Raw genomic sequence first — 25,239 nt, 5'->3', positions numbered from 1 at the left:
TGCCTCATAGCTCCATTTTTATATTAAGGGTGAGGGCCATATGATCAAGGAGCACACTGTGTCAAGAACTGGTCATGAACCAGTATAAAAACAGAAAATAATGAAAAGCTGATTTGCAGGGATGGCATAATGGCAGTGTGGGTAAGAATATTTGAACAGGGACATATTTGGATGGTCATATGATTGAAGTAAATTAACAGTGAGAGAAATGGTTATTTCACTCTTGTATTAGAACCAAGGTTTTTCCCCTTTTCTACTTCTTTATCCAGAAATCAGTAAGAGTAGTAAATCCTTCTCTAAGATTTCCCCAAACCAAGATTTAATCAGACAGTAAAAAAATTCTAAATGTGGGCATTCTTGCTCATTGTGTTTTCTCAGATAGGTCTGGGAATGTTGATTCCCTCTTTTGTTAGACAAATGATAAGGAAATTGCTAAGTCTCTTTGAGAAAACTTTGGGCACCCAAGTCAATACAAGGAGACCATCATTGTAAAATAGTTCAGCTTCTCATTGTAATATCCATTACAGAATTAGCCAAAGTTGATTGTCTTCAAGGGATCTTTAGTCTAAGAGAGATGGCCAAATGACTATCCTTTTATTAATAAACTTGCTAACCTTATAAATAACATGATTAAGTGACCAGAAACTATGTCTTTTGAACTTTTATAAGCACTACATTAAGTAACTTTAAATAGGAGGGTAGATTTGAACATATTGAGGTAATAAAAAAATTACTAAAATAGCTCCCATTTCAGTTATATTTTACAGTTTTAAAAGAAATTTCATTTACTTGATCATCAAATTCAGTACATACATCAATAGTGTTATGTAGGATGGGAATTATTATATAACCCTGTAGGATGGGAATCATTACCATTTACAGATGAGGAAACTGAGGAAAAGAAGGGTTAAAAAAGTTACCCAATGTTATACAACTAAGAACTTGAAGAACCATAAGTAATACATACTTCATCTGACTTACAGCCTACAGTTTTGCATGTCATTTGCTTCCCTTATCTTCTCATTAAAGCTACATTAGTTCAGAGATCATATTTGATCCCATCTCCAATTCCAATTAAAAAAAATGTCCCAGGTATTATAGGGCAAGATCTTAGATTTAGCTGCTTTTACTTGTCTAAATTATCAATTTCTCTTTTTAAATATGAAAATCCTATTTTAAAATGGAATCCAATTGAACAAAAAAAATCCATGTGTAACATACCGAATTACATAATCCATACATAACATACCTAATTTTTTCAACAAAGGTTAAAAAATCAAATGTAAGTAGGAAACAAATAAGTTTGTGAAAAGAGAATTACTACAGCAAAGTTCTTATCCCTTTTTGTGTCATGAATCCCTCAGGCAATCTAATATATTCAGACATCTTAAACTGGATGTTCATTAGAGATCTTAAACTCCACATGTCCAAAACAGAACTCATTATCTTTTTTCTTTAATCCCTCTTTCCCCAACCTTCCCTCTTACTATCCAAGGCAATACTATCTCCCCAGTGCCCCCATGCTCAGAACCTAGATATCATCTTAGATTACTCATTATTTATCTCTCCATTCCACCCCTCCCCCACCTCCAATCTGTTGCCAAGGTCTGTTGATTTCACCTCTGCAGCATGGCTCCAAAATGTTCCCTTCTCTCCTCTGACTGTGCCACCACTGTAAGTACAGACAGGCCCTCATCATGTCACACCTGAATAACGTAGTAGACTGCTGATGGGTTGCCAGCCTTAAGTCTCTTTTAAATCTAATCCATTCCCCATTAAGTTATCAAAGATATTTTGCTAAAGTACAAGTCTGATCATGACTCTCCCTTATTCAATAAACTCCAATGGCTTTATAGTACTTCAAGGAGAAAATATAAAAAGCTTTATTTGGCATTCAAAGTCCATCATCCAGGCCTATTCTACCTTTCCAGTCTTCTATGCCTTACTTCCCACCATGTAATCTTTGATTCGGTGACAATGGCCTCCTGGTTGTTCCACAAGCAACACACTCAGCTCCAGGCATTTTCTCTGGCTGTCCTACATTACTGGAATATTCTCCTTGAACTCCATCTACTAACTTTTCTGCCTTCAAGTCTCAACTAAAATGCAAAATTTATAGGGAGCTTTTCTCAATTCCTTCTAATTCTAGGGACCTTTTCTTTTCATTTCTTCTTGTTTATTCTGAATATAACCTATTTGTGTGTGTGTACAAGTGTACACACATACACAAACACACACACACATATTTTCATGATAACTCCCATATTAGGATGGGATTCAATAGGCAGACTACATGAAAGGACTGTATAAGAATGGCATGAGTCAAGATATAGGGAAAATAAGAATGGGATGACTGTGCATGTGTCTATGTGGAAAAGGATATATACGGCTATGACATGAAAGAGAATTTAGGGAAACTACCTGTGTGGAGGATGAGTTGGAAAATAGTAAAAGATAAAATTTATTGGATAGGCGGGGGTCAAGTTATGAAGAGTGCTGAGTACCAAACTTTGGGAATTTGGACTTAATGTGCTAGGTGTAAAGCAACTCTCAAGTTTTGCTAGAGGAAAATTCATTTAAACTTAAAATACGCAAAGCATAGGTCTAGATAAAAGTGTTTTTAATGAACTTTTATTTGACAGTGAGTGCAAAATGAATCAAGGGCCTAAGAAAAAATGTTTAATAGATGCATACGAAAATATAGCATCAAAATAAAATGCAAAATTAGAAAACAAGAATAAAAAAAACTGAATCAGGACAACAGCCTCACTGACCATTTTTGCAAAATCTTCGAATTGCGAGTTGGGAGAAAATAGTGCTTGAGGGTGAGCTCCTAAGGAATACAGATAACATAAAAATGAGGATTTCCCTGAATATTTTCATAATAATAGCAACTTGGATCATTTAATAATTTATTAAATTGAATGTTTAATTTAAATATATATAAAACAAATGAGCATAATTACCATGGGAAAAAGAACAAATAAAAAAGTTATTTTAAAAAAGGATATTACCAATATTTTCTGAATAAATTTGAAATAATAATGAAAATATATTCCATTATAATAGGGATATAAACAAAGTTACCATGTCATATTTTTATGTTAAGGCTGAAGAATATAAAATCGATGGAGTATAAAACATTAAGTTTTTGTTTATTTTTTTAACCAATAACATATGCTATATACTACTCTAGAAAGCAGATACTATTTCCATTTCCATTTCTTGGAATAGCACTTAGTATTGTCCTGTGTGTAAACAGGTACTTATGAAAGGTTATTTTCAAGATGAATCCAAGGATACGTGAATTTGTCAAGAGTGTACTTTACTCTTTGGACTTTTAAAATTTTCCTAAATCTTGTTTTATCTCCCTTAAGGAAATGGGGTTAAGTGACTTGTCCAAGGTCACACAGCTAAATATTAAGAATCTGAGGCCAGATTTGAAATCAGGTACTAATGATTCCAGGGCCAGTGTTCTATCCACTGTGCTACCTAGCTGCACCCTATTCTACTTCTTTAAAGAGGTTTCCATAAAAGAACAAGATATTAATTCTAAACAGTATAGTGTATATTATATGCTTTCATTGAAAAGAAAGGATACTTTAGACAACTGCTTTTGGGAAAGTTGCTGAGGTGGGATTTTTAAAGAAAGGAGTCAAAATTGTAACTTATAAGAGTATGAAACTATGTGAAAAATATGTACCAGGATCAAATAAATAAGCATGAATGTCGAAAGAAGCTAAATAAGTAATTTCAGTCCATAATTCTAGCACTGAACTCAGCATAACCAAGGAATACAGAAATAGAAGATTAGTAAGTCTTCTGTCTTTAACGAGTTTTCAATCTAAATTGCTGAAGTTACAGTCTAATTTTTTCTAATTATTTTTTAAGCCTCAATGTTTAAATAAATTTTACAAATGTACAAAATAAAACTAAAATCAACAATATTTGTTATAATTGACATCCATTTTGTTTAATATTGATAAACATGTGTTATATATTGAAAATGTTTATGATAATACTTAGCTGATAAGGACATTTTGCTATTAGGATCTTGGAAAGAAAGTACAAACATTTCAATGTTATTTTACCTTTACAGAAAGGCTCAAGAAAGATAAATTTAAAGAGTGCCAACCATGGGAAGAATACCATATGGACCACTGAAGGGAATTAGAAAACAAGTTGGAAAACAGTTCCTGACCCTGAGGATGCAATTGGATGGAAAATACCTGTAATTTTGTACTACTCAGTCCCTCAAGAGGGATATGTCACATATATGAGATCTTTACAACTCAGCTAAGGTATTATCATGCCTAAGAAGTGAAGACAGTTGTTAAAAAAATCCAGGAAGATTATCATGAAATGAAACAGAATAGAAAAAAAATTTAGGGATTTTTAAAATATCAAAGAACAGAACTAAAGGTAAGAATGCTACAAAAAAATAGAATGGCTGATAAGATTTTAGAAATGGAAAAAAAGCTCAGAAAGTAACTATGATGCTGGTGACAGATATGGGGTAAATCATTCTATTTTATGAAATGTGAAAAATTTTTTTTAAAAACAGTAAAAAAACAACAACAAGTGATCTTCTAGAAATAAACTAAATACAGGGAACTGTAACAAGAGGAAACTCCAAATTCAACTCACCCAGGCACATTATCTTCAGACTTCAATATTGTGATGGTAAAAATCTTTCAAGCTGCTAAAAGAAGAAAAGATAATTACTTAACAAAGAAGCATCAAATTGTATATCAGAGAAAATGTCTTTTAAAAAAAACCAAAAATTACCAAAGATATTGAAAAAAAAATCTTTGCAGAAGAGGGGATTTCCATTGCAGCATCAATTTCTAAGTAAAGCCAAGAATTCTTTAAAAAAAATACATACATTTAAAAAACCCAGAGAAGCTTAAAGTACATAACTTTAAAAAAAGTCTTACTTGAAATAGCATTAGAGATTTAAGAACTTAATTGTGGACTTAAATAGTGATTGTTCCATAAGCTTGATAAAAGTGACTCAACTTATATTGGTCAAATTACTAATTAGTGGGACTGGAGGAAAATCAAGAATTATATCAGAAAGATAATGAAAAAATCAAAGTGCTTTACAATTATATTTTTTAAAAAAACTACAAAATTAATTTTAAAAACAGTATGTTATCTGCAAAAAATACACTGAATGCTAAAAGACATAGAAAGTTTAATAGAAATAATGGAATAAATGCTATCATCAAGTATGAGGGATCAAAAAATAAAGAACCAAAATTAAAATATCATAAAAATAAAATGTAAACTAGAAAACACAAAGAGGTTTTTAAAAATCACAGAAATTAAAAGTACCACAAAAAGTCGCTATCAATTTAGAGGATTTTTTAAAAAGTAAATCTAGACATGTCTCTTAATTATTCAGGGGAAATTGCCATATGGAAACTCCTCTCATCTCTGCACAACAGCTAATCAAATACCTGACATGGATCTAGAGAGAATTTTAGGCACCTGAGAAGTTAGGTGATTTACCCTCAGTCAAAAAGTTAGTATGCTTTAGTAAGGACTTGAAGCCCTATTCAGCACAGGTTAATTCTTTTCCATCCTACTTTTATTTTAATATATATTCAGCAAATAATCTTAGGTTAAGCTTATAAAAATAATGCACCTTAATCTCTAAAAACTGTGAGAAAATCAGTAATCTGGAGACTTCAAATCATGAACTACTAGAATAAAATAAACTAAGTAAAAAAGATGAATAAGTAACACATATGAACAGGGACTGAATGAACCGGAATTAATGGAAACAGGGAGTACTTAGTAGGAAAAATAATAAAGTAATAATTCCTGCACCTTGACCCCCAACCTCACACCCACTCCAGTCCCAATAAACATGGAACATTCATCAAAAAGTCATCACCTTCCAGGTCATAGCAAAGACTTAGGAAAATGCAAAGGAGCAGAAATTTTAAATATTACCTAAAGCTTGAGGAAATATAATTAAAAAATTAAGACATTAATGTGATAAAAAAAAACTACAACTTAAAACATGTTTTATTGGAGAATGACTTCTGGAATAAGGAAGTAAGTATATTTTAGTGTAGCAGATTGTATCAAAGATAAAATAAACATGAATACAGCATAATAAAATTTAGGGAATATAGATCAAATAGCAATGAGAATCAAATTTATACTACTACTGGTAGTAAACAAATTAGAAGGAATAATGCAATTATTTATATTAAGTAATTTTATTTATTACTATAAATTTTAAAAGAAATTTATAAAGAAGTTGAGGTTAATGCAGATTGAGTTGTCGAGGATCATCTAGCAAGTAATTGAGATGGGAAGACACTACCAATGACATAATGGAAGGCATTCTTGTGTGATACAATAAAAATTATTCACCTAGAAATCAGGGTCTATGCAACATGAAGTGGAAAAATATTAGAAAGAGTTCCACTAAGAACAATCACCAAACAAGGACATCAGCATTTATCACATTTATAGGCCAAAAATAATATATTTAGTAGAAGTTAGACATTTTATTAAAGAGATTAATATTTGAAATTAAGCACTCAAAATATGATTATTTCTCATGACATATCAAGCACATCTAGAAAAAGAACTGTTTCCATCAAAAATAAAACAAAAATATTGATCAAGTACTACCAAAAGATTTAACACATTTAAAAAAAATTACTATTTATTAGTAAAAATGATCAAGAAAACATAGTATCTGGAGAGTTCTCAGGTTGGGAAACTCTATGTCACTGACTCCTTAGCACCCAGAATTGGTATAGCTTGCTTAAGGGGCTCCATTTATTTCCCATTATGGACAATTCTTGAACCAAGTTTTCCCAGATGGGAGTATTATTTTCTACCCATTACACCATTTTATCCCTTAGAAGTCAACATCGATTCAATAATAATCAGTATTCTTGCTATTTTGTAGGCATATCTAGTTCTAACATTTATTTCAACAACTTTTTTTTTCTAGTTCCAAACAGAAATGTCAAAAGAAAGGATTAAATAAGTAGAAAATAAAAAAAAAACAAAACTAAAAACCACCACCACCAAAACACTGCCTCAAAAGATCAGATATTAGGGAATTATCTTGAACAGAAGTTTTGTTTGTAACAATTGTGAAATTATATTTATATTACTAAAATAAAGATCTATATAATTGGAAGAAAATTCAGTGTTTTGAATTAGATGTTAGAATTCAGATGCTTTGGATTAATATAGCACTGCAGCAATACTCTCTAAATTCATTTATAATGTAATAGCAAAAATACCAATAAAATGTCATTTTTACCAGATAAAATTTAAAAAATATTTATATACAGTCTCCCCAACCCTGACCTGCCCCCCCATCACTGATCTGTCAAGGAAGACAGGCTTGCATACATGTTTATCCATACAAGTTTACCCATGCAAGTTTACCCAATATGAACATATCATTAGAGATCTTTGAAAAAAGGTGATCCAGTGAAGAAAAAAAATAGCAAATTATTCCACTATCTTTATCAAGAAACCCATGCACAATATTAAAATGATAAAAGAGACGACACTTGAAGATAAATCACTTAGGTTGGAAGTGTTCAATATGGTACTAGGTAAGACTGGAAGGCAATAACAAATAGCTCCAATACTAATGAAACATCTGGGCCAAAGCTGAAAACAAGCTGATGCAGATGCTACCAATGACAAAAGCAAGTCTGATGCTGTAGAGAACACTGTTTCATTGGAACCCAGATAAGAAACCCAGGATGTGGTCAAGCAGGAGATGGAAAACACTGACAACCTGGGTGTCAGTGAACTTAAATGTTCAGTTAAATTAAATGAACGTAAATTTTAATTCAGGTGATCACTATATATAATACTGAGGTCAAGAATCCTTTATGAGAAATAGCGCAGTCCTCATAGTTAATAAAAAAGGTGAGAAAAGCAGTACAGGGGTATAATCTAAAAAATGACAACAATATCTGTTAGAATCCAAGGAAACTTTTCAAAATCACATAAATTTAAGTTTATGTTCCAACCACTGTTGTCAAAAAGATCAAAGTTGACTAAGTCTATGAAGACCTAGAAATGGTAGGGAAAAAAGTTATCACATTCATCATTAGGTATTGGAATGTTAAAGTAGGAAATCAAAAGATGATTGGGAGGTAAGTTTAACTTTGGAAGTCAAAGCAAATGAAGCAGGGCAGATATTTAAGATGATTTGTTGATCACAGCAAAAATTATTTTTCAACAACTAAAAGGCAACTCTACAAATGGAAATCGATTCAGTAATAATCAGTATTCTTGCTATTTTGTAGGCATATCTAGTTCTAACATTTACTTCAACAACTTTTTTTCTAGTTCCAAACAGAAATGTGAAAAGGATTAAAAAAGTAGAAAATAAAAAAAGTAAAAACCGCCACCACAAAAATCAGACTGAGTATGTACTTTGCAGTTAAACATGGAGAAGTTCCATGCAGTTTGTTAAAGTAAGACCTGGAGTTGACAGTGGCTCAAATTATAAGTTTTTTATTGCATCCCTTTTGATTATGGAATAGAGGAGTGGAATAGATTTAAAAGATTAGATCTGGTAGATGTACTTCTTGAAAAACTATGAACAAAGGTTCAAACATTGTATAGGAGGTACCAACAAAAAAACAACCCACAGAAAAAGAAAAGCAAGACAGTAAAATGTTTGTCTGATGAGATTTACAAATAGCTAAGTAAAGAAGGAAAGCAAAAGGTAAATGGGAAAGTGAAAGATATATCCCTAATGAATGTAGAACTTAAGAGAATAAGCAGAATAAGCTTAAATAAGCAATGCAAAAAACCAGAGGGAAAAAAATTAATAAAAAGATGAAATCTCTTCAGTAAAATAAGGGATATCAGGGAATGTTTTGTGCAAAAATGGTCACAATAATACACCAAGAAAACTTAATAGAAGCAGAAGAAATTAAGGAGAGGTGACAAGAATATACAAAAGAACTATACCAGAAAGATCTTAACATCCCTGATAACTACGATAATATATTTACTGATATAGAGTCAGACATCCTGGAAAATGATATCAAGTGGAATGACAGAATTCCAGATGAGTCATTTAAAATTATAAAAGATAATTCTGTTAAAGTATTTTATTCAATATGCCAGCAAATCTGAATGGTGGTCAGTGGATTAGGAAAAAAAATTACTTTATATTACAGTTTTATAGAAAGGATACTCAAATAACTGAACAACTGTGCTCATTTTCATGTGCCGACAAAGTTATGGAAGTTACGCTTAAGGTTGTTTATACAAGCTAAGTTTCAGGAATATGTAAGTTGAGCTGAGAATTAACAGAAATAATACAGGCAGGCTTTTGAATAGGCAGAGGAAGTAGAGACCAAATTGCCAACAATTACTGGATTATGGAGAAAGTAACTAGTTCCAACAAAACATTGATTTCTTCACTGAATACAATAGAGCCTTTGACTGTGTGAATCACCACAAAATGTGTCAAGTTCTCAAAAATGGGGAAACCAGATCATCATTCTTGTCTCCTGAAGAACCTGTATATGGGTTAAGAAACAATAGTTAGAAACAAACAGAATAACTGACTGGGTTTAAGATTGGAAAAGCATGACAACGCTGTATACTGTATTTAACTTATATGCAAAATATATCACCCAAAACACCAGGATAGCTGAATTAAAAGCTGGAATTAAGGTTGTCTGGGGAAAATAGCAATAATTTCAGATATGTAGATGATACCATTTTGATGGCAGAAAGTAAACAAAAATTAATAAGTCTCCTGATGAGGGTAAAGGAAGGTGTAAAAACTGGCTTGAAAAAATATAAAAAACAAAACAAACTAATATCTAGACAACTGGTCCCATTACTTCCTGGCAAATAGAGGGAAAAGAAATGGAAGCAGTGTCAGAATTTATATTCTTGGGCTCAAAGATCACTGCAGATGATAACTGCAGCTTTGATAGTAAAAGATGTTTGCTCCTTAGAAGGAAAGCTGCTGAAAAGCAGATATCATCTTGTCAGGAGAGGTCCATTTAGTCAAAGTTATGTTTTTTAAAGTAGTAATGTATAGCTACGAGACTTGAACTGTAAGAAAAGCTAATAGCTGCAAATTGACACTTTCAAACTATGGTGCTGACAAGACTTCTGTAACCAAGAAGATCAAGTCTGTCAATACTTAAATTTTTTCAGGTTAATCACTGAAAGGTCAAAGAATGCTACATAATGAAAAGATGGGACTCTATGGAAATGCCTTGATGTTTGGAGAGACTGAAGGCAAAAGGAAAAGAGAAAGGTAGTGGAAGAGATGAATATAGATTAGTGTCATGGAGATAATGAACATCAACTTGTATACTGAGAGATCTAATGGCTGGGTATGCTATGGACAATCGAGTCATGAAGCATTAGATATGACTGAACAACACCACAAAATATGGAAAAAATAGGAAATGATATGAAGGGACAGTTTTTTAAAAAAAGTTGATTTGTTTTAGAATGGTTGCATTAAACCTTCTACCCTTTGTTATTTTTGATAATTTGATGAGTGCTTTTTTTTTAGTTTTTTTTTTCAAGGCAAATGGGGTTAAGTGGCTTGCCCAAGGGCTAGGTAATTATTAAGTGTCTGAGGCTGGATTTGAACTCAAGTACTCCTGCCTCTGGGGCTGGTGCTCTATCCACTGTGCCACCCAGCCACCCCTTGATGAGTGCTTTTAAAGTGAAACTTCAGAGTTGTTTGGGTTTGAATTTCTCTATCAATGATTTGGAGCATACATTTATTTGTTAATTTGGTTGTTAATTCTTTACCATTCATTTGAGAAATATATGTTCATATTATTTGACCACTTTTTATACTGGGAATTGGCTCTGTTTATGTTTATATTATTTAGATAAGTTGTCTTTATATCATGGATATTAAAACTATTCATTCATAGATTTTTTTCCCTGTTTTCCTGCTTTGTAAATTTCTTTTGATCTCTGAATTGATGAAGACTTCTAACCAGGAACAGGATGACTACAGAGAAGCATGGAAAAACTTATAAAAACTGATGCAAAGTAAAACAATCGGATACAGGTAAATAATACTCACAATAAATGTAGCAATGATAATGAAAAGAACCACCAGCATAAACAAGTCAGGATGATTGTTGTAAAATTCTTGCTCTTTTCCTTTGATTCTTAAGAAAATATATTTGTTTTTGGAATGACTCCCTTGAGTATTCACAAATCCCTTCCAGGAAGCTTTCAAATGTCTTGGGACTGGAATCAACCAACATGTAAAAAGGAGCTTCTGGAAGATGGCACAATGTATACAGAATATCTTCTGAACTCTCTACCAGATATTCTATATCACAGTGGTGAATACTATGGAGAGATTACATTATTTTCATATTTTATATCTCACCTGAAGCTTATTATTAGAGGTTCACTGAAGTTCTACATAAACCTCTAGTAAAATTTACTTGTGTCACATTTATAAAAGATGTTAACTTAGAAAAACACAGGACTTATATTAAGAACAGTTATGATCTATACTATAAAATAAAAATCCAACTAACTGAAAAGAAATTCAATCAATGAGATGCCCTCATTTCTTATGCATTTGAATTTAGGAATTTTACATAAAGTGAAATAGGCACACATCAGTGTTGTTATTTTCTTGGTCACCTTTCCTTTGAAATTAATTAAAGTCCATGACTTTTCTCATATTATTGTGTGGCCTCCAACACAGACTTCATATTAATATATAATACACACACACACATATATATAATGCATATGGACATGTATGCAAAAATCTGCAAATACACACACACACACACACACACACACATATGTACACTTGATCTAATCTGGTTGTTTCCCTGATATTTGTTCTCTTTAGCACCATTTTTACTTACTCTGTAGGAATTTCAGGGACTATGATGTTACCATCTGATGGTGCCTCTTCAATGGACAAAACAGCTACAATAATTTTATCAAATCTTTTCCATTTTTCTTGTCTGTCCATTTTCATCCTTTGCTTTTGAAACAACACTGCTTAACTAGATGTTCAGTCAAGTATTTTTTTAAACTCCATTGCTTCCCCAACCCCAAGATATGACTGACCTAATGTGACTGATCATCTTTTTTTTTTTTTTTAGGTTTTTGCAAGGCAAATGGGGTTAAGTGGCTTGCCTAAGGCCACACAGCTAGGTAATTATTAAGTGCCTGAGACCAGATTTGAACCCAGGTACTCCTGACTCCAGGGTCGGTGCTTTATCCACTATGCCACCTAGCCGCCCCTGATCATCTTTTCTTAAAGGATTTTATAAATGAATAAATACTGTAACTCAGTGTTGATTTTTACATCCATTTTCTTTGATCTGACAAGACAGACATGTCTCCTGACAAATGTACTTCCTGGGCTCTTTCATCTTTTTATAGAGTAATCAGTTACATTAATGTAATTATAGATGAAATTATAGTTGGCAATGTTACTGATATTGTTAATTTATGATTTAAAATTTTCAATACAGTAATTAAATAATTCAAAGTTAAGCATTCTTAATTATAGACCATATTTTGCTTCATTTCTAAATTTTTTTGTGTTAGCTATGAAATTCTGATGATCCTAGCTCTGACTAGTTATTGTTCTGATTATGCAAAGACAACCAACTCAAGGATATATCTCTGACATCCAAAAACAAAGAAGTCTGTACCAGGAAAAACAACCTAAAATGTTTATGTCTATTGCTACTGATGAGAAACTTGACATGTTATGTTTTGACAATGTTAGTCCTTCATTCTCGACATCAGGGAGGTGACACCATAAGAAGCACATGAACTGGATCAGAGTGAGGGGTTGCTGGGCTAAGTCAGAAGCCTTATCTTCACCTCCAGAGTCATCTGGATCTAGTGGTCAGATATGAATCAGGATGACTGGAGATAGTTCTGGATGAGAGGCAATCAGGGTTAAATGACTTGCCCAAAGTCATTTAAGTTAGCAAGTGCCATGTGTTTGAAACTGGATTCGAACTCCTGTTCTCTTAATTCCAAGGTCAGTGCTCTATCCACTGTATCACCTACAAAGTAAGTTCTTGCACAAAAAAGTTATATTTGATCAAGAGTAGAAAATTTTGCAAAAAGGAGAAACAAATTATTATTTTCACCAAAAATATTTTATCAAACAAATGATCAAAATGATGTAGTTTTGAATGCAGCTACCATCCATACAAGTATATAAATAAAGAAAAGTTGAAGGAAGGAAATACTTACTAGGGCACAGAGAAATATGTATGTTTAAATACTGATCATGGAAGTGCAAACTTAGTAGGATCTGTTTGGAAAACAATCTGCCAGTATGCAATAAAAGACAAAAATAATGGATATCCTTTTATTCCAAAGCTGATTGACTAGAAATATATACTGAATATGAACTATGAAAAATTATTAATCAAGCCACATACATAAGGGGGATTAAGAATTCATAATTCTGAATGATTTTCATGAATGTATTTTGTAATCACAAAATCCCGATATATTATTCTTTGAAATCAATAAATTTAAATGTAAATATTTAAGGGAAATATAACAGAAAAAAATGGAAATTGTTTTTTACTAACTTCAACTTAAATTCAGAAAAAAAGGAAATTAAACAAGCAAATATTATTAAAATGCAGAGTGCTATATAGTACAATACTGTAAAATAAATGTGTAAAGGATAAATGTAAAGCACATTACCAGTCAATCATATGGATCACATAATGAATGATAAGATGAAGGAATAGTTCCTTTTCTCAAAGCAAAAACTTCAGAAAAAGAAATAAATGAAGAAGAGTTCACAAGAATAGAATATAGAAACATCACAGTAAGTTTTTAAAAATCATGAAATGGATACTTAAAACACTGAAAACACAAGAACTCATACTAATTACAAAAGATGAAGTTATAAAAATAGAAAAAAATGAAAATTTAGAACTTAAACACATAAATCAAAAACCAAGAATTCAAGAATTTAGAGAAATTATCTATAAAATATAAAAAACTAAATTAGAAAAAAATGAAAATGAAATCTTAACCAACCAAAATTCTAAAAGGAAAACTGAATGCTTCAAAAGGATTAACAAAGGAAAAAAATTCTCAATCCAGAAGGATTTAACAGATGAATTCTGACAAATATTTAGAGAGCAATTAAAATTTAGAGTATGTAAATTATTTCCAAATGTCATAAGAAAACACCTCATCAAAATCATTTCATAAATCAAATATGATTCTAATACCTCAACTAAAGGGAGCAAAGGTAAGCAAGAAAAGAATTGGTATCACTAAATAATTCATAAAAATGTAAAATAATATTCTAGGAAAAAGAATGCAGAGGTACACAAAATTTCCAAGATCAAAGAGCTCTAATAATTGAAATTCAAAGACAGTTCCAAATTCAAAAAAATCTTACATAATCATAGCAAGAAGAAAAATATCCTAAATTAAATTTTATATTGATAGAAAAAAATACAAAGGGTAGCTACGGTGGTACAGTGCATAGAATACTGGCCTTGGAGTCAGGAAGACAGGAGTTCGGGATTCAGCTTCAGACACTTAATAGCTGTGTGACCTTAGGCAAGTCATTTAACTCTGATTGCCTCACAGGGCCATTTCCAGTTGTCCTGATTCATATCTGACCATTAGCCAAATGGCTCGGGAGGAAAAAATGACACTGCTGACTTAGCATGGCACCCCCTCACTCAAATCCAATTCATGCACTTGTCATGGTATCACCTCCCTGATATCATGACCTTCTTTGAGAATGAAAGCCAAACATCACCACTGATACAGAAAAAGTCTTTGAAAAAGGGCAACATATATCTAAGCTAAAAATCCTAGTACAGAAAAAGAAGGGTCATTTCCAATACCAGTGTGTATCTAAAAATAGAATAATTGCAGTGGGGAAAATATTAGCTGTTTTTATAATAAACACATGAACAAAGAAATGAGGATCCTTTTCCCTAATATAGTGAGCATAATTCTCCTAAGGGATAAAATATCTGGGAACCAATTTACCAACACATATTGAAGATATCTTTAAATTCATTCCTTAAAGATATAAGGAATTAATTATAGGAATAGTAATTGTTCAAAAGTGGACCCAAACCAATCTGATAAAAAGATACTAAAATATATTAATCATAGATTTAGTTCAGTACTTATAAAAGTTTCAAAGCCATTTTAAAGAGCTAAATAAAATATCATTCACTTAGAGGAAAAATTTAGAGAAGATCTTTTTTTTAAGGAAAATAATATTTTTAAAAGCAGTCAATGAAAGCAAAATAGTACTTCTAGACCTCAAATCATTGTTTTGTCCTTCATTCTCAAAGAAGGCAGGTGATGCCATGACATGCACATGAAATGGATTTGAGTGAGGAGGTGCTGTGAAAAGTCACCAGTCACACTTTTTCCTCCAGAGTCATCTGGGTCTGGTGTACAGATGTGGAAAAGGATGACTAGAGATGGTCCTGGATGCAAAGCAACCAGGGTTAAGTGACTTGCCCAAGATACACAGCTAGAAGTGTCAAGTGAATGAAGTTTTATATTTGAACTCAGATCCTCCTGACTCCAGGGTTGGTGCTCTATCTACTGAGACAGGTAGCTGTAATCATAAAATCTACTTAGTCTAGTAAAAAGATGGATGAGTAGGGAAATGGTTAAAATAATTTGACATATTAATATAATAAAGTATTATGTACCGTAAGAAATAATGAAATGGATGGAGCATGAAAAATCTGAATTGTATGAAATGATAAAGAATGAAGTGAAACATCAAAATAACAATTATAAACTGAAATTTATAAAGATCAACATTTAATGACAGAATATAACTAGAACTGATGGACTCTGTAGGTATAGAATGGAAACATATTTTCATATACAAACACAAATTTTTTCTGCTGGATGAATGGGAAGGAGGTAGAGGGAGCTAATGATAATAATGGAGGAAAGAAGGGAAAAAGAATTTTAATATAATAAAAATAAACAGAAGAGAGCAAATAGAAAGTCAGAAAAAGTTAAAACGACATATTAAATTCATGTTTGTAAAAATATGTTTATATGGTTTGTTGCTAAGAACATGTTTGCACATATTTCTAATAAGAACAATGACAATTAAATACTGAGGTTTCTATCATAGCTAACAAATTTGAAAATATAACAATAGATAGAAACAGTCCATGTTCCCATGGAGATACAAGTACACTAATATCTTGCTAGTAGAGCTTTAAAGCAGTTCATCCATATTCTAAAACAATCACAAATTATAATAAATTTTTTGTAACACAGTCCTATTTTTGGCCAAGAATTTCTATTCCTATGTATATGCCCCCAGGGGAGTTAAAAAATTTCCAGATATACCAAAAATTACAGCAGTACTTTACTTTATTTTTCCCCAATTACATATAAAATAATTTTTAACCTTCAATTTTTAAAATGTTGAGTTCTAAAATCTATCCCTCCGTCTCTCCACTCTGTCTCTCTCTCTCTCTCTCTCTCTCTCTCTCTCTCTCTCTCTCTCTCTTGCTCGCTAAGAAGGAAAGCAATTTGATACAGGCTATATATGCAGTCATGCAAAACATATTTCAATATTAGTCATGTTGTGAAATAAAACACAACCTAAAATAAACTCAAGAAAAATAAAGAAAAAAAGTATAAAGCAACAATCTTTTGTAATAGGGAATAATGGGGGGGGGGGCTAGGTGGCACAGTGGATAGAGCACTGACCCTGGAGTCAGGAGTACCTGAGTTCAAATCTGGCCTCAGACACTTAATAATTACCTAGCTTTGTGGCCTTGGGCAAGCCATTTAACCCCATTGCCTTGCAAAAACTTTTAAAAAAATAGTGAATAATAGGAAAGAAAAGTCAGAACTATCAATTAGGGAATGGCTAAATAGTATTACATGAAGTCAAACAATGATGATTAAGTAGAATTTATAGAAGAGTGAAGAAACATAAAATAACTTTTTGAACTGACAGAGTAAAGTAAGCAGAGTCATGAAAACAGTTAACATATTGATATCAATAATAAAAACAAAAAGAATCATAAAAGGAAATTGAATACTTATTTGTCCCAGAGTATATTAGGAGATGATTTGTGCAACTCTGGCTGGAAGAATTCTTCATGAAACAAGGGATTTTTTTTTGAGTTAATAGTTTTTTTTAGAACCTTCTGGGAACAGGCCACGGGGCACCTAGTACCTAGGGTGTGCCAGCTTGTGCCACAGAAGCAGTTGTCAGACATGCCAATCCAGGGAACACCAAGCACAACTTGAAAGATCAGTGGGGAAACCTCTACCAGAGTGAGGGCAGAGTCCAAGCCAGCGTGGCCCTCAGCCCAGGTGTGGCCCTTGGAGCAATTCAGTTCCTGGGAAACAGAAGCAAGCTCACATTGCTGCCCAGCAGGGAGCCGCCCTGCAGCTGCTCCCAGAGCACTCAGTCCATGGAAGGCAAGGCGGGTAGGGGGAGACTGTTGAGTTCTCTCCTCTATCCCTGGGACAGGACTCTTGTACACTGTCCATATTCAGATACAGATCACAGTCTGGGCCCCCATTTTACCACAAGAAACCCCCATTTTACCACAGAAACCCTTCTCACAGTTTCAGGGCAGAGGGGTATGCTTGTGGTCATGCACAGACCAGTAGAGCAGTCAGAGCCTCTCATGAGACAGTGAAGGAACTGAGGTTCTTGCAGGGGTGTCCCAATAACAACTCAAAAGTTTGGAAAGCACCCAAAAACCAAGACACAGGCTGGGGAAATGAGTAAACAGAAAAAAAGAATCTGACCATAAACAATTACTTTGCTCCCATGGAGGATCAAAACACACACTCAGAAGATGACAAAGTCCAAGCTTCTGTATCCAAAATCTCCAAGAAAAATAGCAATTGGTCTCAGGTTATGGGAGAGCTAAAAAAAGATTCTGAACATAAAGAAAGGGAGGCAGAGGAAAAAGTGGGAAGAGAAATGAGAGCAATGGAGGAAAAACATGAAAGCCAAGTCAGAAGTTTAGTCAAGGAAATCCCAAAAAACGCTGAAGAAAAACAACATGTTAAAAACCAGTTTAGGTGAGTTAGAAAAAGCAACCCACAAAGTTAATGAGAAGAATACCTTAAAAAGCTGAGGTGGCCAGATGGAAAAGAAGATAAGAAAGCTCTCTGAAGAAAACAACTCCTTCAAATATAGAATGGAGCTAAAAGGAAGCTAATGACTTTGTAAGGAATAAAGAAACAATAAAAGAAAACCAAAAGAATGAAAAATTAGAGGAAAATGTGAAATATCTCACTGGAAAAACAACTGACCATGAGAACAGATACAGGAGAGATAATTTAAAAATTATTAGGCTACCTGAAAGTCAGGATCAGGAAAAGAGCCTTGACTTCATTTTAAAGAATTTCTATAGGAAAATTGCCCTGATATCCAAGAAGCAGAGGGTAAAGTAGAAATTGAGGGAATCCACCTATGTCCTCCTGAAAGAGATATAAAAAAAAATACCTTCCAGGAATTTATAGACAAATTCCCAAACTCTCAAGTCAAAGAGAAAATATCATAAGCAGCCAGAAAGGAACAATTCCAATATAGTGGAGCTACCTACAGTCAGAAATACACAGGACTTAGTAGCATCCACATTAAGAGCTCAGAATATAATATTCCAGAAGGCAAAAGAGCTTGGATTACAATGAATAATCTACTACCCAGCAAAATTGAACAACTTCTTCCAGGGGAAAAGATGGACAATCAATGAAATAGGGGAATTTCAAATTTTCCTGTAGAATGACCAAAGCTAAACAGAAAGTTTGATCTTCAAGTATAGGACTCAGGGGAAGCAGAGAGAGGGTGGTAAGGGAGGGTAAATCATGAGAGATTTAATGATGATTAATTGTACATTCCTGCAATGAAAGAAGATACTGATAATACTCATATGAACCTCCTCATTTATTAGAGCAGTTAGGAGAGTAAATGTGAAAAGGGAATGTACTGGGAGAAAGGGAAAGGAGAGCTAGAATGGGCTAAGACAGTTCACATAAAAAAAAGTCAGGAAAAAAGGTTTTATAATGAAGTGGAAGGGGGGGGAGGTGAAGGGAAATGAATGAACCTTCATTCTCACCGGAAATGACTCAGAGGAAACAACATATACACTTAAAAGGGTAAAGAAATCTTTTACCCAAAAGAAAACAGAGAGGAAAGGGATGAGAAAAAGGGGGTAGGGGGAGGAGAGAGGGGATGTAGGTGGCAGAGGTGAGGCTAGTCAGAAACAGCACATTTTTTGTTTGTTTTTTGCAAGGTGGTAGTGTTGAGTGGCCTACCTGGGACCACAGGGCTGGGTGGTTGCTGAGTGTCTGGGATAGGATGTAGGCTCTGGGCCTCCTCGCCCCAGGGCCATGCTCTGTCTGCCCCATAGTACACTTTTGAAGGGGGACATAGTGAAAGGGGAGAGAGAAAATAGAATAAATGGGAATGAGGAGGAATGGATGGAGGGAATTTTAATCAGCAATAGCAACTGTGGGAATATAATGGAATAATTACCATATCAATAGGTTTCTGACCTTACTGCTAAAATTATTCTGGTCTTCCAAGTTTATAACTGTTAGTGTATACTTGATTTTTTTAGTGTCCTTTATCCCATATATTCAATCAATTGCCAAATTTTAACTTTATACATTAACAATAACTCTCCTATATGATTCTTTCATCACATAGGTTCAAGTACTTAGCACCTCTCTCTTAGACAACTGAACAGGAATATTAATTGGTCTGACAAGCTCAAAATTCCTCAATTCTCCAGTCCATCCCCACAGGTATAATTGTAAATGACTATCTTAAAGTATAGATATGACCATGCTACTCCCCTAGTCAATAAACTTTAATGACTCCCTTCTGTTTCCTTCTTTTATTTGTTCTCCTTATAGCTGGTATGTATTTAAGCATGTCTTGCTGGTAGGACTTGAGTTAATTGAAAGCATGGACTGGTTTCATTCCTTTTATTTGTAGTGTTATTTCCTATCACAGTAATTAATTTGATGTCATTTGGCTTTTAGCAGTGCAAGTAGATGGCATAGCAAAAGACTACTGGATGTGGAGTCAGGATGATCTGAATACAAATCCTGATTTAGACACATCTTAGTTGTAAGACTCTAGATTAACATTTACCCACTTTCAGTGTCAGTTTCCTTGTCTGTAAAATGGGAACAATAATCTACTTCAAAAGATTGTTGAGAATAAAATGAACTAAATGAAAAGGCTTTGTAAACATTAAAGCCCTACATTAGTTAGTGAATATTATGATCTTGTTATACACTAAAATAAGAAGATCATAAAATTACAGATTTGGGGCTAAAATAAATCTAGAGAAATTTAGTTTATCTATTGCTGTCTCATTTGGGAAATGAGAATAAGGAGTTGCCCAAGGTCATGCAAGGAGAAAGTATGAGATTTTAACAGTCACCTTAGCTAGTCAGGATTCTTTCAAGTATGTTATGCTATCTTCCATAAACTTTGCTTATCATCTCATCTGCATTATTCTACTTTTTTTAAATCTGTATCTCTTACAAATTTTTCCATGAGTCTACAAATTCTACATAGTCAATGCTTTTTAAAAAAAAAGTAGGTATAGTTTTGCATGATCATTTGTCCTACTATTCCACACTTTGTTTCTACTTTTTTCTTTTTTTGTGTGTTTTGCTAGGGTTAAGTGACTTGCCCAAGGTCACAGCACTAGGAAATTATTAAGTGTATAAGGCCGGATTTGAACTCAAGTCCTCCTGACTCCAAGGCCGGTGCTCTATATACTACGCCACCTAATTGCCACCTAGTTTTTTTCTTTTTACCAGAAAAAGTACAGACATGAAGTGTATTTGTGTATGTGTGTAATTCTGAAAAATGAATACAACCATGTCCACCAGTATAAGGAACATTCAACTTCCATTGCGTCCTTAGCATGATGAACAAAGTACTTTTCTCATCTCTTTTTCAGACCCAAATTAGTTCATTATAACTATGCAGCATTCAGATTAAAAAAAAAATTCTTTCCATTCACATTGCTTTAGTAAATCTATTTATTATCTTGCTGTTTTTGAGCACTTCACTGCAACAAGATGGCAACTTTTCTCCTTAGATGGAGGGTTTTATAGGCTGATGTCAAAAAAATAAGCGTTCAAATCAGTTTCCTCAACAGTTCATTTCATTCAACTATCTGTGGAATACTGAATATACAGCAACGTATTGGAGAAACATATCTGTAAAAGCAGCTCACTAGTTCAAACAAATTCCAACTACTAGATGGGATGACTTGGAAGGGGATTGTAGTTTTTTTCTATAACCATGAAATATGACCCTAAAAATCATTCTTTTTATCTTTATTCTTTTAGTGATTTAGTATGGATGCAAATCATTAAGCAACACATCTAAGAGTAAAAAGACAGTAACTGCACAAGAAAACCTAAAGGTACACAGTAGACAAACTAATTCTGGTATAGAGGCACGAAAGGAGCAAACTAAAAGACATCAACATGATCATGTATGTCTAAAACAGAGAGTAGGAATCTTGTTGATTAAAATGGCAATGTGAATGGCTATAGACTGATGTTAAAGAGAACCAATGAGAAAGAGAAATAAACTCTTCCATCTAGTCTAAAAATGCATTAAAAATATCCAGAAGCCAAAAAAGACTGGTAAAGGAAATGTAAGGAAAGTCAGTGTTTATGTTAATAAGCAAGTCATAAATATTTAAGGTGGATAAGAGGCAAAAACAGAGAAATCACTTCAGGCAAATGGACTGGCAGGTAAAGTATTGGAAAAAGTATTAAAATCAAGGAATCCAGCAAGAACTCCCTCAAACAAACAAGCCAGAAGGCAGTAGTTGGGAGAAGAGACACATGAAGAAAAGCCAGTGGTACCTCTGGCAAATGGATCTGAAGTATGCTGAAATGGTGTGTGTGGTAGGGGAATAAGGGGAAAGAAGAGGCTTGAAAGCTAGTGTAAATTCCAATAATTGCCATCCTGTTAAACCTGAGTCCCTTCTTGTAAAAACAGGAGTTAGAGACAAAATCAAAACTCATAGTCACCAAGGGGGAGAAGGCATAAACATGTAATTCACAGAATGCTGGGAGGCACAGTGGAAGATAGGAATAACTCCGTTTCTGGATGCCAGCATAAGAGAAGACAATACCTCAGTGTAATCCAAAACAGAAAAAACTAAAATGGTCGTTGCATGATGAAAAAGAGAGAGGAAGAGGTCTACTGAGACAATAAGATCCATTGGTTGACCATTAGAAGATCGAGACAGAAGACAGATTAAGATTAAAGGTGGAGAGCAATATGGAACTATGCCCAATGAGCAATAAAACTGTTCAGACCCTTCAACCCAGGAATTCCTATTATAGGTCTATATCCAGAAGAAATTGCGAAAATTGGAAAAAGTCCTACATGTTCCAAAATATTCAGAGCAGCTCTTTTGGTAATGGCAAGGAATTGGAAATTGGGGAGATGCACATCAATTGGGGAATTGCTAAACAAATTATGGTAAAGGAATACTATATAATATTATTGTTCTATAAGAAACAATAAATGGTCAGACTCTAGAAAAGCACAGAATGACTTATAGGATTTGATGCTGAGTGAAGGGAGTAGAGCCCAGAGAACAATTTACACATCAACATTATGAGATGACCTTGATGGAAGCAACCCCTCTCGGCAGACCAGAGAGTTAGGACAACCATATTTGACAGATTACGGACTATATTGTACCCAACCAGAGGAAGAAAAACAAAACAAAACACATAGGGAAAAAAAAACACCCCTACCAAATCTGACAAACACTTTATATAAATTATTTTTTATGTATCTCTTTCCCTTAATCCTAATTCCTCATTCCAAAAATTACTAATTTGTAAATATGTTTTGCAAAATATGTATGTAAAATGGTAACTTGACTGTTCTCAAATGAGAGGCAGGGGGTAGGAAAGGAGGGTGGTGGGAAATTGTAACTTGAAAATATGTATACACAAATGGATGAAAATAAATATAAAAAAAGAGAATTTGTGTGTGTGGGGGGGGATAAAAATCTGTGATATGAATTGCAATGATGCTAAAATGAAAGAAAATAAAAAGTGTCAAGTAATTATTATAAAAAGAATAGAAGAAAAATGAATTTCATAAGTGAACACAGACCAACAAGACCAACAATAGATAATAAAGACAAGAAACAAATTTTAAAAATCACCCATGATTACTAAGGAGTAGTGGGGATTTATGGTTTCAAATACAGTCTTATGTTTATGTTCTTTACATGTCAAGATCTTAAGAAAAGGAAATTTTGGGGCGGCTAGGTGGTTCAGTGAATAGAGCACTGGCCCCTGGAGTCAGGAGTACCTGGGTTCAAATCCGGCCTCAGACACTTAATAATTACCTAGCTGTGTGGTCTCGGGCAAGCCAGTTAACCCCATTTGGCTTGCAAAAACCTAAAAAAAAAAAGGAAATTTTTACTTTAAATAAAATAGGGAGGTGGTCACTTAACAATATTCCAGGGTTACAACAAAATACACTTTAAAATATCCCTTAGTTTAATTAAAATAAATCTATTAATGAATTTTAAAATTTAATTTAAAATTCATATGTCAAGTATATGGATTTTGGTGAAATTTTTAAGTTATGAATATGTAAGCAGATTGGTTTTTAAATATGAGAACTGTAATTTAAATTACTTTTTAGTATTTTATTTTTCCAGTTCTATGAAAAAATAATTTTTAGCATTTCTTTTAAAAAGTTTTGGTTACAAATTCTCTCCCTTACTTCTTCCCTACTTCCCCACAAACCCCCATTAAGAAGGCTAAATTTGATATAGGTTATACATGTGTAGTTGAGTAAAACATTTCCATAATGGTCATGTAATGAAAGAAAATAAATATTAAAAAAGAAAATCTCAAAAACTATAACCAAACGAAAAACATATGCTTCAAAGTAAATTCAGAGATCATCAGTTCTTTTTTTTTTCTGAAATTGGATAGCATTTTTCATTAAAGTCTTTCAGAGCTGTCTTGGATCATTATATCACTGAGAATAGCAAATTCATTCACAGGAGACCATCTTACAATATTGCTGTTACTTTGTACACAATAAATTTCACTTTGCATCAGTTCATATAAGTCTTCACAAGTTTTTATGAGAGCATTCTGCTCATCATTTCTCTAAGCAGAATAGTATTCCATCACAAACACATGTAACAATTTGTTCAGTTGTTCCTAATTGATGGACATTCCCTCAATTTCCAAATCCCTGTCACCAGAAAAGAGCTGCTATAAATATTTTCCTGTTCCTTCTCCTTTTAGTTTTAATCTCTTTTGGGATACAGATCGAGAAGTGGCATTGTTAACTCAAAGCATATGCTCAATTTCATAACCCTTAGGTATAGTTCCAAACTGTTCTAAAGGATGGTTGAATTAGTTCAGAACTCCTCCAAAAATGTATTAATTTCTCATTTTTCCCACATCCTCTTCAACATTTATCATTTTCCTTTCCTGTCCTATTAATCTATGAATTGCTTGAATTTACATTTCTCCAATTAAAAGTGATTTAGCTCATTTTTTCATATACCATAGTCTTAATCACTGGATTAATTCATTGAAAAACTATTCATATCTTTTGATCATTTATCAGTTCTGGAATAGCTCTCATTTTTATAAATTTGACTCAGTTCTCTATAAGTTTGAGAAAAGTTTTTATCAGAGTAGGCCAATTCAAGTTGGTTCCAGGCCATGGAAGAGCTCAAAAACAATTTTGAAAATCAAGGAAGAAAAGTAAAGAAAAAATTGGGAAGAGAAATGAGAATGATGATGCAAGAAAATCATTTTTAAAAAGGCAATAGCTTATAAAGGAGACAAAAAAATGCTGAAGAAAATAATACCTTTAACAAACTAGGCCAAATTATAAAAGTATAAAAGCTAATCAGGAGAAAAATATCTTAAAAAGTAGAATTGGGGGTGGCTATGTGGTGCAGTGGATAGAGTACCAAATAAGTTGCTATTGCTACCTAGATTTCTTTCCATTCTATTTTGGTGCAATATTCATTCTATTCTCTCTTTCCTTTCACCAGTCATTCCTCAAAAGTGTTTTGTGTCTGACTACTCTCTCCCCCAATCTGCCTTCCTTTTTATCCATCCTCCCCTTTCTCTTATCCCCTTCCCCCTCCCATTTTTCAACAGTGTAAGAGATTTCTATAACCGTATCAG

The 25,239-nt window shown here is 33.3% G+C and overlaps 1 protein-coding gene and 1 long non-coding RNA gene across 9 annotated transcripts in view; one reads left to right on the top strand and one right to left on the bottom strand.

The window, feature by feature from the left end:
- The window catches only part of MBD5 (methyl-CpG binding domain protein 5), a 390,335-nt gene that overhangs the window by 273,409 nt on the left and 91,687 nt on the right, over window positions 1-25,239 (bottom strand). For 5 of the 7 annotated variants that reach the window (XM_074215120.1, XM_074215116.1, XM_074215118.1 and 2 more), the window contains exon 2: window positions 4,648-4,702. The exons of 1 other annotated variant lie outside the window; for it this stretch is intronic. The gene's annotated coding sequence lies outside the window, so the exon portion shown is untranslated. The remainder of the gene's footprint in view (window positions 1-4,647; window positions 4,703-25,239) is intronic. One more of the 7 variants, XM_074215115.1, reaches the window with a different exon arrangement.
- Window positions 1,583-21,541, top strand: LOC141507464 (uncharacterized). 2 transcript variants are annotated; one of them, XR_012474158.1, is made up of 5 exons: window positions 1,583-1,674; window positions 4,100-4,422; window positions 10,986-11,068; window positions 19,715-19,812; window positions 21,382-21,541. It is a non-coding gene; the product is annotated as an uncharacterized LOC141507464 (long non-coding RNA). The 2 variants fall into 2 exon arrangements; XR_012474157.1 differs by lacking the exon at window positions 21,382-21,541 and having other exon boundaries at window positions 19,715-19,881.

The sequence above is a fragment of the Macrotis lagotis genome, chromosome 1 (assembly GCF_037893015.1).
Source record: "Macrotis lagotis isolate mMagLag1 chromosome 1, bilby.v1.9.chrom.fasta, whole genome shotgun sequence".
Classification (NCBI taxonomy): Eukaryota; Metazoa; Chordata; class Mammalia; order Peramelemorphia; family Peramelidae; genus Macrotis; species Macrotis lagotis.
Note: the sequence above shows the minus strand (reverse complement) of the source record. Positions and strands in the feature narration are given on the sequence as shown.